This window comes from Psammomys obesus, unplaced genomic scaffold (assembly GCF_907164565.1).
Source record: "Psammomys obesus unplaced genomic scaffold, mPsaObe1.curated_primary_1811, whole genome shotgun sequence".
NCBI lineage: Eukaryota > Metazoa > Chordata > Mammalia > Rodentia > Muridae > Psammomys > Psammomys obesus.
In genome coordinates, this window is record NW_026587216.1 from 43,496,501 (window position 1) to 43,514,644 (window position 18,144).

Below are 18,144 nucleotides of genomic sequence, written 5' to 3' on the forward strand. Positions count from 1 at the left end.
CAAAAAAATAATTTTAAGTCAATGAAATGAAATAAAGACAGGAAGTGAGGACGTGGAAGAGGTTCCAAGCCTTAAAGACAGGAAGACGTGAAAGTCTGTGGCAAAATCAACAAATCTATTCTTTAGACTGTTGTAACAACTCTAATAGAAAATATTAGCTAAAAAATGTAACTCTGTGTGTAAATGAATATTTTGCCTTGGGGTCATTTAGGTGTAACATTCCAGAATACAGGTTTTGCCATTTAACTAGATGTTGTGGCATAATTTTGAAAGAGATAACTTTGAAAGAGATAACCTTGAAGTTTTGGATTGAAAGTAGTTGACAGCGAGGGAAGGTTTAAGAAAGAGATTGTGTTGAGACTTCCAAAAGTGAGAAGAAGGGGAAAGCTGCATGAAAAGAGAACTTAAACGTCACGGTTTGTTGGGGAGTTACAGAGGAACAGCCTTGAAAAGATTCACAGCCGTATGAACAGCGTGTCACCCCTGTCCCCATGGCACAGAAAGGGTTAGTTATGTCCATTGTCTACCTAATTAATAATTACTGGTTAAAGATTTCATTTTTTTTTCATAGAATGGCCGTTTCAAACAATAGAAAAAAGCTACTCAAGACTGTTTACCACTGTACTTTAAAAAAATATATTCCTGTGACTGACACACTATGAGAAGTAAGTCCTACCTACGTTTATGCTGGCACTTTTCAATCAATAAAATCAAGTGGTTGCATTTTGAGTAAGTGTTATAAAGTAAACATCCAGGACTAGATCAGGTGCCGAAAAGCGAAGCAGAGGTAAATCTTGTCTGACGTTCAGCAAGGAAAGGAGATGGAATCGCGCGCTCATCGGAAGGGTGCTGAAGAAAGATAGACCTGAGAAGGAGCAGCATGTCCCCAGCTTGTTTCCATCTCATGCCAAGACGAACACAATCAATCAGCAGCACACAGTGGTCCTGCCGAATTAGTTCTCAGAATTACCCACAATGCAGTGTTGCAGACCCTGGATGCCAATTAATGGGTAAGCAGGAGTAAAGGTCAGCATCGATAGGCTTTTGATGCCAAGGATTGCGTACAAAAACAGAGGACGCCAGAAGAAATACTACTTTCAGATTAAGTTTTAAATATCTCCTAATAAGAATGTGTTAGAGAGTAACTGAAAGAGCTAGAGAAATGTTTTACTGATTTCTGGCTCTCAGATGAGGCTGTCTGCATGGACCCATGCATGGCAGGGTAAGCTGTTAAGCAGGGATGGAAGGAGGAATCAAAGAGAAAGCATTGTCAGGCCAGCATCTTGTTCAAGGTAAAACTGATGTTCAAAGTTTCAAAATTGAAAAGCTAAAGGTCTTAGGGAAGAAAAATAAAGAATCCTGAGATCAGGAACAGAAAGAAGAGGAAAAATAAAAAACAAAACAAACAAACAAACAGGAAAAATCAAGATAAAAGGACATGGAACTGAAAGAACTGGAAAAAAATAGGAGAAGCTGGTCCTTATGCTGGTAAGGACAACAGGTATGCCCAGTTTTGAGTTTCTCTGTTTCTTTTGGCTTGGACTGCTCCTCTGAGTCTCTAAGCACTGAGAATGCTATGGCGGGCAGAACTTAAAGTGCTGCATTTTCAAAGTTGCCAAAGTCTGTGTATATATCTATGCGGCCACACAAGGGACTGAGCATTGGTTTTGATGTTTTAAATAAGGGCAAAACTATTTCTTAATTCTTTTCCTCACAGCTTTTCTTTTAAATAACTGACTCCATTTTGGATCACACTAAAATCATGGCATTCCCATCCCTTTGGTGTTGTTATATGTTGTAGATGTTATTCCTAATTGCTTCTCAAGTACCCTCACTCACCAGGCACGTCCAACCCCCTCTCCCTTTATCCAGCACAAATCAATGAATCAATAAAATCACATGTTGGCTTAAGCTCTATTTATATTGTTGAAAATTCCAGAAGGCACTAATGTTTCTTTTTTTTTTAAGACCTCCGTATTGACTAGGCTCTGGAAACCCAGCATTCACTTCTCTCTATGGCTTGTGCTCTCCTAAGATAGGGTATCCAAAAGAATGCTCTATCCTGACTGTAATGGGAGGGGAAGGGAGACACAAACACTTTCCTTTTTCTGGATGTGATGTCAACCTTTCCTGACTGCATCTACCACATGGCTCCAATTGCTCTCTATGCCTAGACTTAATGGAAGAATTTAACAATCCAGTCTGCTATCCTGGCGTTTTCTTGCTCTGGGCTGGCTGTCAGCAGCTCATCTGGCAACCCGGTAGGAGAGGTTAATTAGCAGGGAGAGCTGAAGAGTGCTGCCCAGAGGGAGTCAGGAGTGCTGTGCCCACTGGGAGTCTGGAAGACAAACAAAGAAGTTAGGAAGTATTTGTTTTCTCGGTTGGGAAATCTTTTTCTCCGTGGGGACTTGAGTTCAAACAGGGGCCAGCACCTTGCTGCCTCCACATGAGAGACACAGAATCAAAGTGCCCTTAAAGTGAATGGCACCAGACATTTGATTTACAGTCAGGAAGCCAAAAAGGTTTTGTTACTCTTCATCGTAAGCAGCTATTGATTGTTGCAAGGAAAGGCTTGCTGTTTCCTAAGGTTTAAGTTTCTTCAGTCTTTTAACCTCTGACTGGCCCTTGCTGTTAGGAACTACTATGGAATTTAGCACTTGTTTAATATAAAATGAATTATTTGAGATCAGTTATGACAGCTCTCTCAGGCTAACATCTATTGCCCAGGGCAAGGTGAAGGGTACATTACATAATGCAGATGTTACTAATGGCCATCTTGGGAGGAGTCATGGCACAGAGCTGGCAATGCTTCCTGGTGTGTCTTACCCTCACACTGGAGGACTGGGCACCTGGAAAGCAGAGGTTTCCTGTGCAGTACAAGATGTCACCAGGATGCTAGTATTCTGGAAAGCAGAGGGCACAGTTTTTCTCCCAGGTGGCATCAACTAGGTGTGTAGTCTCTGAGAAGCATGCTGCTGTGACAACACAGTATTCTATGGAACTTCTGTACCAGGAGTCAGGGCGTGGCGCTCACAATGCTAGCCAGATGGAGGCAAAGACTCTTCTAACCTACAGCTTGTTAGATAATTCCTTTTATAAGACGATTGGATGCTGTATGCAGATTTCAAAAGTAATTTATTGTAATAAACTAGTAATATTTCATTAGTTGAGCAGCTGAATTAAGGTTCATGGTGATATTTTAATAATTATTGCATATTTGGATCAAAGTATATGATCTATTCATTTATTTAATTTTCTTTTTTAATTACTGTTTATTATTATTAGTTACATTTTATTAACTCTGTATCCCAGCTGTATCCCGTTCCCTTATTCCCTCCAATCCCACCCTCCCCCCCTCAGCTTCTCCCTGCCCCTTTCCAAGTCCACAGATTGGGGAGTACCTCCTCCCCTTTCGTCTGGCCCTGTTTTATCAGGTATCTTCAGGACTGGCTGCAAAGTCCTTCTCTGTGGCCTAGCAGAAGGCATCTGAAAGACTCTACAAAGCAGCTTTTTCAAAACAGATACTAAGACTCATAACCAAAACTTCGGCAGAAGGAGAGTTAGTATGATGTGGAAAAAATAGGAGCCCCACAAGGACCAAATATATCTGGGCACAAGGGTTTTTTCTGAAACTGTTTCTCCAACCAAGGACCATGTATGGATATAACCTAGAACCTTTGCTCAGACGAAGCTCGTGGTAGCTCAATAACCAATTGGTTTCCCATAGTGAGGGGAACAGGGACTATTTCTAACAGGAACTCAATGGCAGGCTCTTTGACTCCCCACCCTCCATTTATTTAATTTTCAATTTAAATAAGCACACAGGAAGACTGTCCACTCTGGCTGCAGATGGCCCTGGCTCCTTCCTCTCACAACCACAAACATCCTGAGCAGCTATTATAATTTCACAGGAGGATAATGTTCCTTCATCTGGGACTCAGTCACCTGCTTCAAGATTTGATATAATTTCTTATCAGAAATTTATCCTCATCTGTCACTGAATCAACATGGCCCTTTCCCCCATGAGCATAAACAAAAATTGGAATGACAAGATAACAAGGCTAAATTGCTAAAATAAATAAATAAATAAATTTTAAAAAGGAGGGAGAGGATGTCTTCTTTATTTTTTATTTTTTCTCATCTTCTTTATTATTATTATTATTATTATTATTATTATTATTATTATTACAGGACTTCCACAAGGAGAAAAAAAGACCAAAAAGAAAAAAAAAATGGGCACAGGAGTCTTTTCTGAGGCTGATACTCCAACCAAGGACAATGCATGGAGATAACCTAGAACCTCCACACAGATGTAGTCAATGGCAGCTCAATCTCCAAGTGGGTTACCTAGTAAGGGGAACAGGGGCTGTCTCTGATGTGAACTCAGTGGCTGGCTCTTTGATCACCTCTCCCTGAGGGGAAAGCAACCTTGCCAGGCCACAGAGGAAGACAATGCAACCAGTCCTGTTGAGACCTGATAGGCTAGGGTCAGAGGGAAGGGGAGGAGGACCTCCCCTATCAGTGGACTGGGGGAGGGGCACGGAAGGAGAAGAGGGAGGGAGGATGGGAATGGGAGGGAACTACAGCTGGGATACAAAGTGAATAAGTTGTAATAAATAAAAAAAAATAAAAAAGGGATGGCTTCTTTTAAAAAATGATTTCTAAACTTTATGGTGAAAACAGTGAATACCAGAATTAAATCTAGCATTGCTCCCTCCAAATAATCAAATTATTGAAGCGTAAAGTGAATATAATTATTTCCAAAAATTAGAGGCAATGGTATGAAACAAAAAAGATCCAATGTGCAGCTTGAGGAGATTTAACCTACACAAAACAACTTCATAAACAAAGAGTAGATGACAGGAGGAAGAGGTAATGGTCAAATAAACACATGAAAGAAAACTTCACTGTGACAAAGACCCTTTAGAGTCTACTGTTGTCCTTTTCAGGCTTTAAGAGCATACATGTTCTAGGATGTTTTTTCAGGCTGTCTTTTTCTAACACGTTCTGTGTAGTTGAGGACCACCATGAACTTTGGTCTCCTGAATGCTGGGTTACAGGTGAATATCATTACAGAGTTACAGCCCAGGATTACAGGCGTGTGCCATCACAGATTGTAGTTGTAAACCCTCACAACGTTAGTGATTCCTACAGTCACACCCAGTTTATGCGGTTTCAGGAATGGAAGTCAAGGATTCATGAATGCTGGGCAAATGCTCTACCAGCTGAACTATATCTCTGAGTATTTTCCCAGCTTTCAAAGCTCATTTTATTAAAATGGAATAGATTTTTATTATTATTAGGTACAGTTGTAATGTACAATATTCAAGTCACTTTTATAATTAAAATGTGTTAGTTTTCTGCTCTGTGAGAACAGACATTGTCTCACCATAGCTTTTCTTCACACTGACTAGTTCCCTATTTTGTTTTTTTATGAAATGCAGGCTTTGCATCCCGAGAACAATTATAAAATTAACGATCTGCTACTACACACTGTGTTTCCTGGAGTGACGCCTGTGGAGCAGGCTGGGATGGCTGACTAGAAACCATCGTTTAGTTTTCACTGTGCTAACCAGTTGCACTGCTCGAATCTCGCGAGTCTAACCTCAGGTAATGACGTTCCCACATTTCAGTCCTTTGTCCTCTCCTCTGTTAGTCAGATGGTATAGGAGAGGTGTGTGGGTGTTGTACATTCTGAGTCTTTGCATGGCTTGAACACATCTGTTGTCCTTGTCGCAGGAGTCTCCAGAGAGAGGAGTCTTGGAATAAGCCTTCCTCGTTCTGAGCTCTACAGGACCTCGCTGTAGAGCTTCCTTTCTGGTGTTTTCACCACGGTGCTCTGGCTTCTCTTCCTGAATACATACATCATCTTGTAAGTTTTTCTTCCAAAAGTAGCTGCACTCTCAGAGAGTCTAAAGCTGTCTGTCACAGTGAAGGTTTCCTTTATGTGTTTGTTTGACCATTACCCCTTCCTCCTGTCATCTACTGTTTATGAACTTGTTTTGCATAGATTTAATTTCTTGAGCCTACACGTTGGATCCTATGTGTTTCATACCATTGCCTCTAATTTTTGGAAATAATTATATTCACTTTACACTTCAATAATTTGATGTTCTGGAGCAATGACAGATTTAATTCAGGTATTCGCTGTTTTCACCATGAAAATTAGAAATTATTATTTTTTAAAGACATTCTTTTCTTTTTTTTTTTTTACATTTTAGCTCCATTGTTCCAATTTTTCTTTATTTTCATAGGGGAAAGGACCATGCTGATTCAGTGACAGAGTAGGATAATTCTTTGACAAGAGATTTCATCAACACTTGGGAGCAGGTGACTGAGTCCCAGATGAAGGGACATTATCCTCCTGTGAATTTATAACTGCTCAGGGAGCCTGCAGTCGTGAGAGGAAGGAGCCAAGGACATGTGCAGCCGGAGTGGACATCCTGGCCCTGTGCTGGGTAGCCTGCCCCTATGTGGAAACATTGCTTCTTTGTTCCTTTATACTTGACTGTGGTCACTGTTCAGGACCAGGCAGCAGCCTTGCTCTCTTTCTGTCTGACAGAGGTGTGATGGCCAGAGCTCAGTGTGTAGCTCTGCTTTTAACTTTGCTTTTCGGGGAGGAGGGGCTGTGAGGAGGACGGTCTGTGTTGGCTTGTCTATTCCACATACAGTCTATTTAGCATGACTCTAGGCATCCACAGACCTTACATCTCAGTTTCTCACTGATTTTATACTAGCCTTTTGACAATGGTTTTTGTCTATGTGTTGCTGGGAACTGAATAGAGAGCCTTGTACATGATAACTGCTTGGCCACCCAGCTACATCAGCTGTCCATAGGGAGGCTTTTGTTTTGTTTTGTCTTTTGGTACAAGTGTCACAATATTATGTGGATACAGACCTCTTAACCCTCCCTCCACACCTATGGTTGATCTGAAGTTCTAATTTTAGTTGGCATCCTGTTTGTCTGGAAATCCCACCCATACCCACAGTCAGGGCTGGTCCTTGTTGAACTGAGGCAATGTAATAAAGGAACTGTTCAGGGACTCTGCCCAAATCTAAGGACATTTTTTTTTCAGGTGACTACAGGCTTTGTTCTTCAAGCCTCCCTACAATCAGCCCGCATATTTGTTCTCTCTACTACAATGGAAAGATTAGAAATTGTTAATGTCCTGAACGGCTGCCGATTTCTTACTACTCTCATCTACCAATTGTGATCTCTGTAGGCTTCTGAGATGCCATTAGGTGAAGAGATGGATATGATAGACGGGAAGAATGTCAAGGGTGCTCACATTATCACTGGATGAGCAAAGTTTTGCTACTCCTAACTCAGCTTCCTAGGCATCAGTGGCTACTCATCTGGTAGCACCCCTTTTAAAAACAGAATGGGTTATGTGGTTGGATAAATGAGGCCATCTTAGGCTAGAGCTGATTTAATAGACTGAGAAGAATGGCTTTCCGCAAGCTATCTCCGTGGAGATTTATTTTCTCATCCCATCATTCTATTATTTGTTTACTACCTTATCACTGAGTTCATCTACTTCCCTAGAAAGTTAATAAACCAAAAAAAGATAAATGCCCTATGCAAAACTACTCATAAATAGAAAAATAATCATAGCGACATTTATAGAGCATTTACTATGTGCCAGAAAACAGCTATGTGTATTACATATACTACCTCATGGAGTCTCTGTGCTTAAGGAAAACCTACTGACTCTCCTTTGCATGAGTACACATGTAACCAGGAAGGGAAAGAGCCATCATAAGCCTCACAGTGTGCTCTGAATGCACTGCCCTTCTGTGTCTTGCCATCCTGAAGCCCTTTACTTGTAAGTATTCATTTTTAAAACAGGCTGGATTGTGTGGAGCTGGTCTTCTGTTCTCTGCTCCTTTAATTCCCTCCGAGAAAAAGCAAGGTGGGTTTGCGGTTGTGATTGTGCTTCTAATTTCCATTAGCCTTATCAGTATGCATACCGCCCTGCAGCCTCAGCCCCCACTGTGATCACAGGCAGCTTTCTCCTTCCTCCTCTTGCTAAAGATTTGCTTCCCTCTGCAAATATTTTCTTATCCACTCACCAACTCACAAAGCATCAAGTGATAACTATATGACCTAGAAAAAAATTACTAAAACGTCGAATTCAGGAGGGAACGCAGCTAGAGATGGCAGAGAGCCAGTTCCCAAAGCAAGGTGGATCAAAGGAAATCCTTAATACCTGCTCAGGGCTGGCACGGTCATAACTGTGTGGCTTATTTCCCTTGTGCACTGGTGGCTCGTGTAAATTGCAGGAGAGTCCCTGCGAAGTCCCAAGAGGTATAGACATGCCCTTCAGTATCTCCAGCGAGTTCCACTGGAGGTAACAAAACTCTGATGCAGTAACTACACAAGGTATCATTGATACCTCAGCTGGAAATAAGACAGAGGATTTAACTCATGCCACCGCACTGTCCTCAGGATCATCATAAGGGGCTCTGTTCGTTCTTTGTCTTCATGACAAAAATGATGGGTCCCCAAGAGTATTGCTATGGTGGTTAGTCTGTTTGCCTACACTGTCTACCTGAATAAATCTGAAATCACCTAGAATATACACCTCAGGGAAACTCATGCTGGGTGAGTGTATGGTAGGTGTGCTGTCCCATAGGCTAGGGTCACCCCCAACTCACCCCCAGTGGACAAAAAAACAGAAAGAAGAAAGCCAACACTTCCTTTCTCTTGACTTCTGCTTTGCCCACAAATAAGGTGTCCCAGGTTTACATGCCAGACATGATAAACTCTGCCATCAGAGACTTTATTCTCTCACACCAGAAGCAAAATAAATACGTTTTAGTCCCATAAGTTACCTTTGTCATGCATTTGTAATAGCAACAAGAAAACATAATTGATATGGTTTTCCCAATCCAACAAATGTTATGGTAAAGTTTTACCAAGCAACTGTATTTTGGACACTTTTTATTCTGCAGTTCTGCAGATAGAGCATCATATGGACAAATGTAAGCAACTGTGTGGTAGTTTTGTGCAGAAGATAAAACTGAAAGGGAGTAAAAGACTGAGATCCCTCCATCTACTATTTAAGTTTCTGTGATATGACCAGTGCCTTCTGCATTTTATGTTGTAGTTAAATAAGTCCATGAATCATGTCCTTCTGTGTACTTTTTCTAAATAGAAGACTAGAGAAACCTATTTTCTTGCTGAAGGTCACACAGCACAGAGCACTATCAAGAGAGGTCTACTCTATCGCTAAAGTTCCATTCTTTTTCATTGAAACCACAAACAGCTTCCATTCCATTGTCTATGGAGTTTCTCTCCACCACTGAAAACTGTGAGTTAAATATGATCACATGTGTTTTTCATGTGCATTAATCATCCTTAATTTTAATTTAAAATATTGGACCTGTTAACACTCAGTCATAAGTGGGCCATCTTTTAACCCTTACCCCCACCTTACCCCTACCAAGCTCATGGAACATCACAGAAGAAGAAAAAGAAAGAATTAAAAGTCAGAGGATAAGGATGTGAGATGCTATGAATGAGACATGGCTACTGCTCTTTGAACTCAGAACAGTAGTGGCTAACTGCATAAGACCAATGCAGGATCAATACAGCCAAAATTCTGGCACACATGGGGAGGGCGCCCCCCCCAAACCCCAGGCCTCACTGAAAGCTATCAGAAAGTCGATGGCTGCTGGGAGGAAGAGTCACCCTCTTTGGAGGATGTGGCTACTGTTAGGCTACCCGTGCTGTGCTGCTCCGAATGATCTTATACCCATGAACATATGGGAAGCACTAATGGGATTTAGTGGGGTACATATGCAAAATAAGAGGACATAAAGATCTGAGCAAATTAGAGGGAACAAATTGGAGCTGATATGGTCCCATTTCATTATATACATGTCTACATTTCTCAAAGAATATAAAAACATACAATAAGTAATAAGGCAGTGGAAAGCTGACTCTGACATGGATGCACTTATAACTGTAAGGAAACAACCCCCTGGGGTGGGGAGATACATTTATAGTTGATGCTGTCCATGCAAGTATGAGAGTTAGAGTTTACAGTCCCCAGCATCCAAGTTCATTCTATGTGTCAGGACGGACCACCTATAATTCCAGTTATTGGAAGGCCGAAACAAGGACTCCACAGAGCACGCTGGCCAGACAAACTAGCTATACCTGCAAGATCTTCAACAAATAGATCCTGTCTCAATGAATAATAAGGGAGAGAGAAAGACAAGAAGACTTCTGATGTCGACCTTGGACCTTCATATATGTGTGTGCTTGCATACACACACACACACACACACACACACACACACACCATCACCACCACCATCACCACCACCACCACAGTACATGGCATTGTGCACACACTGAACATACACACTCTGCATGCATACACATACACACAGGCACACAGTGCACATACACATAAACACACCACAAACCACATCACAGCGCAAACACACACACACACACACACACACACACACACACCACCTGAATATACACTCATGCAAAGACTCATTTACACACACATACTATGTACATATAAACATCCACTAAAAAGGAACCCATTCTGTAATTTATTGTCTGTGTAGTCAAGCATGAGTCAAAAATATATTTTACAAGTGCACTTTGTTTAACTAGACTTTATAAATGTCAAACTTCTTATGTTTAAACTTTGGTTATCAGCAACAAAGATCTGAGTTGGGAACGATCAACAATCAAGTACACACAAATGAAAATGACCCAAGGGAAAAGAAACTCTGAAAGTGTAAATAAAGGACAGAGGCAAAGTTCAGAATTACTTTTCTGTTTCATATCCATGGCAAGAGCTATCTCCCCTGAGGCCAAGAGAAGAAAAGTATCCATCATCTTTTCTGCAAACTAAGGATGCCAGAAGAGACTGATATGAGCGGATGCCCATGCCTAAAACTGAAAGGAAATGTCTTCACCACTAGGTTCTGTGTTCACAGGGAGGGTGAAGGCAGATAATGTGACCCCCCAGGCTGATTAATAGAAAGTCTACATGCAAGCATCCCTTTGATAAGACACTTAAAATGTGATTTTAGGAGAAACTAATAAGCTGTCCGCCAGAATGAGACAAAGTTCATAGACTTTAGGGACATCAGGAGGATCTAGAGAAGCTGGGAGAGGGAAAAGAATATGATCCAAGTATAGTGTATCAAAAATATAGTGAATGAAAACCAGTTGATGAATTTGCTAGCTTCATTTTCTCTTTCCTATTTCATGCTTTTGCTTGCTAATTTTCTCTCTCAGAACCAGTTTGTATTCTTTTTATAATTTTGCATATTATCAGTGTGTGTGTGTGTGTGTGTGTGTGTGTGTGATGTATGTGTGTGTGTGTGTGTGTGTGCATGCTGTATGTGTGGCCTCATTTACCACGTCATGTGCTGAGAACAGAGGAAGCTTTGTTGAGTGAATTCTCTGTTCTCATCTCTATATGTTGCGTTAGACAGGGTTTTCTAAATGAACAGAACTGATAAAATTAGCACACACATCTATGTACACATGCACACGCTTGCACACACACATATGCACATTAAAAGAGGACTTATTAGACTGGCTTGCATGCTGTTCTGAGTACTTCAACAATGACTGTTATGAAGGAATGGTTGATAATACAGTAGCTGCTCAGTCCACAGGCCGGGTTTGGCTGCAGTCCCAATATGATGCTTGAGTCTTGGACAATTCCTAGGGAGCTTCTGGTTTCCAGGTCTGCACTGGCACATTGAAAAGGTTGTATTCAAGTCCACGTGCAGAAAGACAAGACAAAGTTGCCAGGGAGAGTGAGTGCACGCACACAGCAAGCAAAGGTCCCTTCTTCCATGGTTTTAGTGTAGGCCATCAGATGGTGTGTTCCACACTTAGGGTGGGACATCTCCCATCCAATCATCAGATAAGAAATTCCCTCACAGGGCTGAGCATTGTGTGTTTTAGTTGATTCCAGATGTGGTCAAGTGGACATCTGTGATTAGGCATCACAGGCGTGTCCTGGGAATCATAATCAGGTTGCCAGGCTTAAGGGACAAGTGCTTTTGTATGTGGAACCATGTTACTGACCACAAGAAATGAAAGTAACATGTGGAGTGGAATCTTAAAATTTTATTCATGAAATATTTGTAGTGTGAGTAGGAAGTAATCTTAGTTAATAAAATGTTACATTGTCTTCTACCTAAAGAGTTTTATAAAAGATGATAGTAACCAATGTTTATCTAGCACTTCATGAGTACCCAACGGTTGGCATTTCCTGCCACTAAACTCTAGCTGCTATCGGAAGTTTAACAGAGAGACAAAATCCTTCTCTTGTAGAGCAGTGCTTTGAGCAACGGCAAGTACCAAGGCTGAGGTGAGGAGCGACTTTGTGTGTCAAGTAGCACATAGTAATTGATACCTGCCATGACAGCTTAATTCTCAGGAAAAGGGCATCAGCGCATCTAGTTGTCCTAATCTGAAAGTATACTTTACACTCAGAGTGTAAAACAGAGCAGAACAAGTATGTTAGAGGCCTGATTCCTGACTTGGTGCTCACCCTTAATTTACCAGCTCAGCAAGACTCTGATGTCATGCCTTCTCTGTACCACACGCTGAATGAGACAACGAAGATACAAATACAGTAATTATGAAAGAGCATAATTCCTCTTCTTCAGTCTTCTAGACTACTTTGTGAAAATAAAGTCCCAAAGAATGTAGACACAAGAAGACAGAGAGGTACAGGGCAGAGGACAGCAAAGCAGAGATCATGTGGCTTGACTAAGGGAAAGAAGAGGATAAATGTCAGAAAGAAAGCAAAATTCACAAGAGGCGCAAGCATGAAGCATATGGCATGTATTTTGGTCTCTAAATAACTGGTGCAAAAAGTAGCATGAGCAGGCAGTAGAGTGAGCTACATGTGTTTAAAGGATGTAAGTTTTTCTGCAGAGACTGGGAGTTGGTAAGAACTTAAGTGGAATAGAGCCATTCTCCAATTTCTGCCTTAGGAAAGGAGATTTTACTGGATATGAGGATAAATAATCACAGAGGGACACATGCAAAGTATCATAATACTTACCACACAGATTACAAAAGGTTGGGCAGATGCTGAAGGATCAGTTTACAATACTAAATACAAATAAAGCATGTCTTTACTTAATGTACTTTTTTCAGAAATCATAACTCCACTATGTGTGTGTGTTTGTGCATGGGAGTAAACATTCTGTAGTTTTTATAACGAGCTCTTTTAAAAGCAGCTTCAAACATCTCTGGGTAGCAATCTGGAAACTATAACTCACAAGATACTTTCTGTTTTTTAAGCAAGGTGTTCTAAGTTTGTCTGGGACAAAAATGATTCTAGATCCTGGGTTTCTATTTCTTTGACTGTACAGCATGGCGCATCTCTAGGAAGGTCATCTAATTTGTATATAGTTTCACAGGGTCTAGCTTTACGGGTTCCTTTTTTTGATTCATAGAAATTGGTCGCAAGCTACACTGACTCATCTTTTCTGTGTCCTGAGGCAACATTTTTCAGTAGAGAGGAGAATTAAATCTAGTCTTTGAAACTGAACAAGTTTCTCTAGTTGAATTGTGAAAATTCATTGGACATAAAACTTGGGTCTGCAGATCCAAAACTACTACATCTGAACTTTTATTAAATTAACTGATCTAAACCTAATTTCAAACCTCATACAAATACTGAGCTTGACTTCATGCCTAAGATCAAAATAATTTCAGTATATCCTTATCAACATAATTCTAATAACAATTGGCATTATGTTAATATTTTGTGCAAACAATGCAGTTATGAGGAGTACAATAGGCTCAAAGCTTTGGTTTGTAAAGTTGTCTACTTCAACTCTCCAGTTTGACCATAGCACCGCGTACAAGTACTTTGAGAGATCTCATTAGACTCTTTATATCTGATGATTTGCATGATATGGTGTGAACAGAACAGAGAAAATAAGACTTTATATCATGGTTCTTTCAAATATGAAACCTAAAACTACCCTTCTTAGTGTTCTTGGCTTTCTATAAAAAAAATAAAGACATTAAGAGTTTGTGCTCCATGTATTTCATAGGATATGCTGAATACTATTTGAAATGATAGATTTTAAGGAATATGTGGGCTAAAAGGTTTTGCTTTCCAAACCAATTGTTCTATAACAGGAAAAGAGGGTCTTATGGAAAGGGGGAGTCCATTTCTTTGAATAGAAACCTCCGTGTAGAATTTATACAATTTCAAGGGGTCACTAGGGAGTGCTGTTAGATTACATGGCTTACTGAAGCTTTGGTGCCTACTTTGGAGTTTATTCCAGTAGCCATGGGATATGATTTTGCATGCCTGGAGGATGAGAACTTGTGGTCTGTGGCCTTCTGTTCACACACAGTTATGAGCACAGGGAAGACTTGGAGCTTCATTTCAGCCATGTTCAATGTAAGAAAAGATGGAGGCCGATTTCCTCTTAGTGTGGGCAGTGTAATCATGCCACAGTGTTTCTTATACGGTGGAGTGCCAAATCTAACTTCCGTGTGCTTAAAATAGCTGCTTGGCCTCCAGCTGTCACTGAACTTTTCTGTGTCATAGTACTTTCATCTGAAAAATTAAGATAGCAGTACATTTTATGGGGTCGAGGGTTGTGAAGATTTATTCTTTATTTTCAAAATTGTATCTGTATAAAATTCATTGGTACTAGTTTTTGAAAAAAAAGCAGAAGGCTGGCAAACATTACCGTCATTCATTCATTAAATTTTTAGAACCAAGACTTTCTCACTTCCCCATTTGCTTACTTTTAATTTGCCCACGTCCAGTGCTCTGAACCTCACCACGTCCAAGTTCTGTACTGAGGTAATCTCCACTACTTCTGCAGCTTTCTCAACACAGCAGCTCCTCTTCTTGTGTCTCTCTGCTCTGGGCCCCTCTTGCTGGGTGCCTCTGGTCTGGGCTGTGTTTCCCTAAGTGCCAACATCTGGGTAGTCACAGGTCAGCATGTGCAATTTGACCTGTGCCAGGCTATAATATATTCCTGAAAAGTAATAGGTAATTTAACCTAATTTGGCTTGGGCCTCTCCTGGGCTGAGATGAGATTACAGAATGAATACAATTATACATGATCATTTGGTGCTTTTGACCTACAGTCAGCTAGAGACTCAAGTTGGGTCATCTCACCTATGAAATTTCCCTAAGGGCTTCTAGATAATGACTTTCAATGCTAATTACTGCATTTAGTCAATGCTCTGATAAAATTGAGAGCATTTTGATTTATGACAGATATCAAGTAAGAACAAGAATGAAACCCAGTATATGTAAAGGATTTAAATGTACTCTGAAGATTTGATCACAGAACAAAAGTGCATGGTACATCTTTTTCTCGTAATTATGTCATTTTAGCTGGAAAACACGTTCCCCTTATTACTGTCAATAATGCTACTGTAGGAATTGACCTAGTTACGTCCAAATTGGCAGCTTAAAAAATTGTCTTCTCCAACTTGATAACATTTCTAGATATAACCAAGGCAGGGCTCAGTCCCACGTAGGAGTTCCGAGGGTCTATGGAGTTCAAATGCTGAGTGACATAAAACTTAAAGGGCAAATCTCAGCTGTGGGTGGCCCTTCCCATATCTATCTTAGATGAACACCCACCAAAGAGTATCCAGTGGTAAGGAACTGAAGATTTCTCACCCCAAACTCACTGCACCCTAAATCTGTTCCAGTTTGAGTAAATGTTTAAGCAGAGATAGATGTTCAGTCTGGTAACATGGACTTGGGTATGGAAGATTAAGTCAAACATGATTAAATAAAACCTCTGTTTGGGACTCTCTTTGGGGTTTCACTATCTCTATTTTGTTGATATTCTGAAAATGAAGACTGTAACACGAATTCTGTATCAATTATAAGCTCTATAGAAATTAAATGTGTAGAGCAGGATGAGTGCTCAGTATATGCAAATATGCATGATTTATTGTGATTCAGGAGAATTGGGCTTAAGTTTTGGATTTGCTACTACTATTCTGCTTTGAGCAGTAATGTTTCAACCTTAGAACTGACTTTCCTCATGGACAAAAAAATGATAGTGGCAGTTGATTAAAAGATCTTAAATCTAATGGAAGTAGGGTAGAAAAATAGGAATTGAAAGGAAGGAAGAGATTGGGTACATGGTGTAAATATCATACTCAGATATGGGAGTCTCAAAAGATGAGTAAAAGTATGTACTAAAAATACTTTTTAACCTTACTTTGTGGAACTGTCATATCCACAAAAACTTTCCCAAAAGGAATGAATTGACTGTCTTCTGCTTTTGATTTGTTTTCAAGATAGTGTCTCACTGTGTAGCCCTGGTTGGCCTGGAAGTCAGAGAAGGCTGACCTCTCACTCACCAGATCTGAGTGGCTCTGTCTCCAGAGTGCTGGAATTAAGAGCATGTGCTACCATGTCTCTTTTCAAAATATATTTTACGAACTGTAAGAGATTGCTATGCAGATGCAAGTGGGCTAATTATTTATATTTTATCAAAATGAAGGAAACAACTAATACGTACACTTTCTACTTAGAAGGTGGAAAATTTACATACTGAATGTTCATTTTGACTAGTGGTAGTTCTCCTTAGGCTGCCTTTGATACAGAGAATTCCGCTCCTAACACATTTTTCAGGCCATGGGACTAATGCTAATGGGGATCCAGTCTTTGATTTTACATAATTAATTCAGTCTATGATGTTACATAATTAATTCTATGAAATTCAAGTGAAAAAAAATCACTTATTAACCGTTGTGAGTAGAGCAACCATGAAGAGGGATGTATGAGTGTCTCTACAATAGGATACAGAGTCTTTGTGATGTCCAGGAGTGGTGTACCTGGGTCATGGGGTGTTCTCTTTCTAGTTTGGAGTATAAACTCCAGATGGCTGTCCAAAATGGTCCTATTAGTTAACATCGCTCTGCACAAGGGTTCTCCTTATCTGCACCCACACCAGCTTTAGTTGTCACTTGTTTTCTTGATTGTACCTATTCTGGTTGAAGTGAGGTGCAATCTTAAAGTTGTTTTAATTTTCATTTTCCTGCTGGATAAGGATGTTGAGCACTTTTTTAGGTATTTGCTAGCCATTCATATTTCTTCTCCCAGTCTTGACTAAAGAGGCCTCTTTGCAGTCAATGGTGGTAAATACAGTCTCATGGCTGCTTTATGGTTTATAAATGATGTTGGCGTGCTCAGCTGTAATAAGACATTTGTACTTCCTTTCTAAGGCTCAGGGAACAACACAGAAGAGGTATGTCAGAATGTCAGAATAAGAATATAAAAACATCAAAATTCCATTTTCTAAGCATAACACGGCTATTGGACTCATGGACTCAGAGCAGGTGAGGTTATGTGCAGTTGGAAATACGTGTATTTCCATGTGAAACTGGAAATACAATGATCTATGGATGTGTAAGTGGATTTGGGGGCTCTAATACTCCCTTCCAAACTACCAGGTACTGAGAAATTCTTGGAGATGGGAAGTTGTTGTCTTCACTTGTGTTCTCACTGGTGAGACCACAGGGCTCCAATGAATAGTTGCAAGCCCATGGTCAAACAGATGGCCCTGATTAAACTCTATGGGCTCCAAAACAAAAGGATGTGGGAATGTGAGAAAAGGACTTGTAGAGAGGAGGGAGAGCTTGACAGGGTTTGGAAGAAGTGATCAACAGTGGGGGCAAAAACAATTAGAATGCATTGTATACATATGTGGAATTGTCAAAGAGCAAGTTTCATTTTTAAAAACCTTAAAAGCACAAAAAGACAAAACAAAATAAAAATCTGAATAAAGTGTTTCTTGGTGTTCTCTTGATGTGTTTAGTGCTTGGGAGTATTGGAAAACATTTAAAAGTCCACATCTTCAGTATATTTCCCAGATGTGAAACAAATGTTTATGAAAATCATTCTGGATATTTGTTTAATTGTTTAGTCAGACAGAATGTATGTAATATGGCAATTAATGTAGCCAGAACTTCACAATTGGAAGTCTGAGATAAGCATGCATTTCAAATGTTCTTTCTTACATTATTTTGAAAATACAAATTAGTCAACACTGTTTTTATGGAGAGTGGGTCTCAGAGTGAAGTCTATTTAAAGAACTCTCTAGGCTTTCTGGATGAGGGGATTTGCTGTCATTTTACAT

At 40.2% G+C, this 18,144-nt stretch overlaps 1 long non-coding RNA gene across 2 annotated transcripts in view; it reads left to right on the forward strand.

Annotated features, from left to right (window-relative positions):
- Positions 1-1,095: 1,095 nt before the first annotated feature.
- LOC129673555 (uncharacterized) overlaps positions 1,096-18,144 on the forward strand; it is a 101,804-nt gene continuing 84,755 nt past the window's right edge. The window contains exons 1-4 of one of the 2 annotated variants that reach the window (XR_008719671.1): positions 1,096-1,501; positions 5,445-5,610; positions 5,740-5,872; positions 6,255-8,815. This is a non-coding gene — a long non-coding RNA (uncharacterized LOC129673555). Of the gene's footprint in view, positions 1,502-5,444; positions 5,611-5,739; positions 5,873-6,254; positions 8,816-18,144 lie in introns of those variants that run through there. The other variant, XR_008719670.1, reaches the window with a different exon arrangement.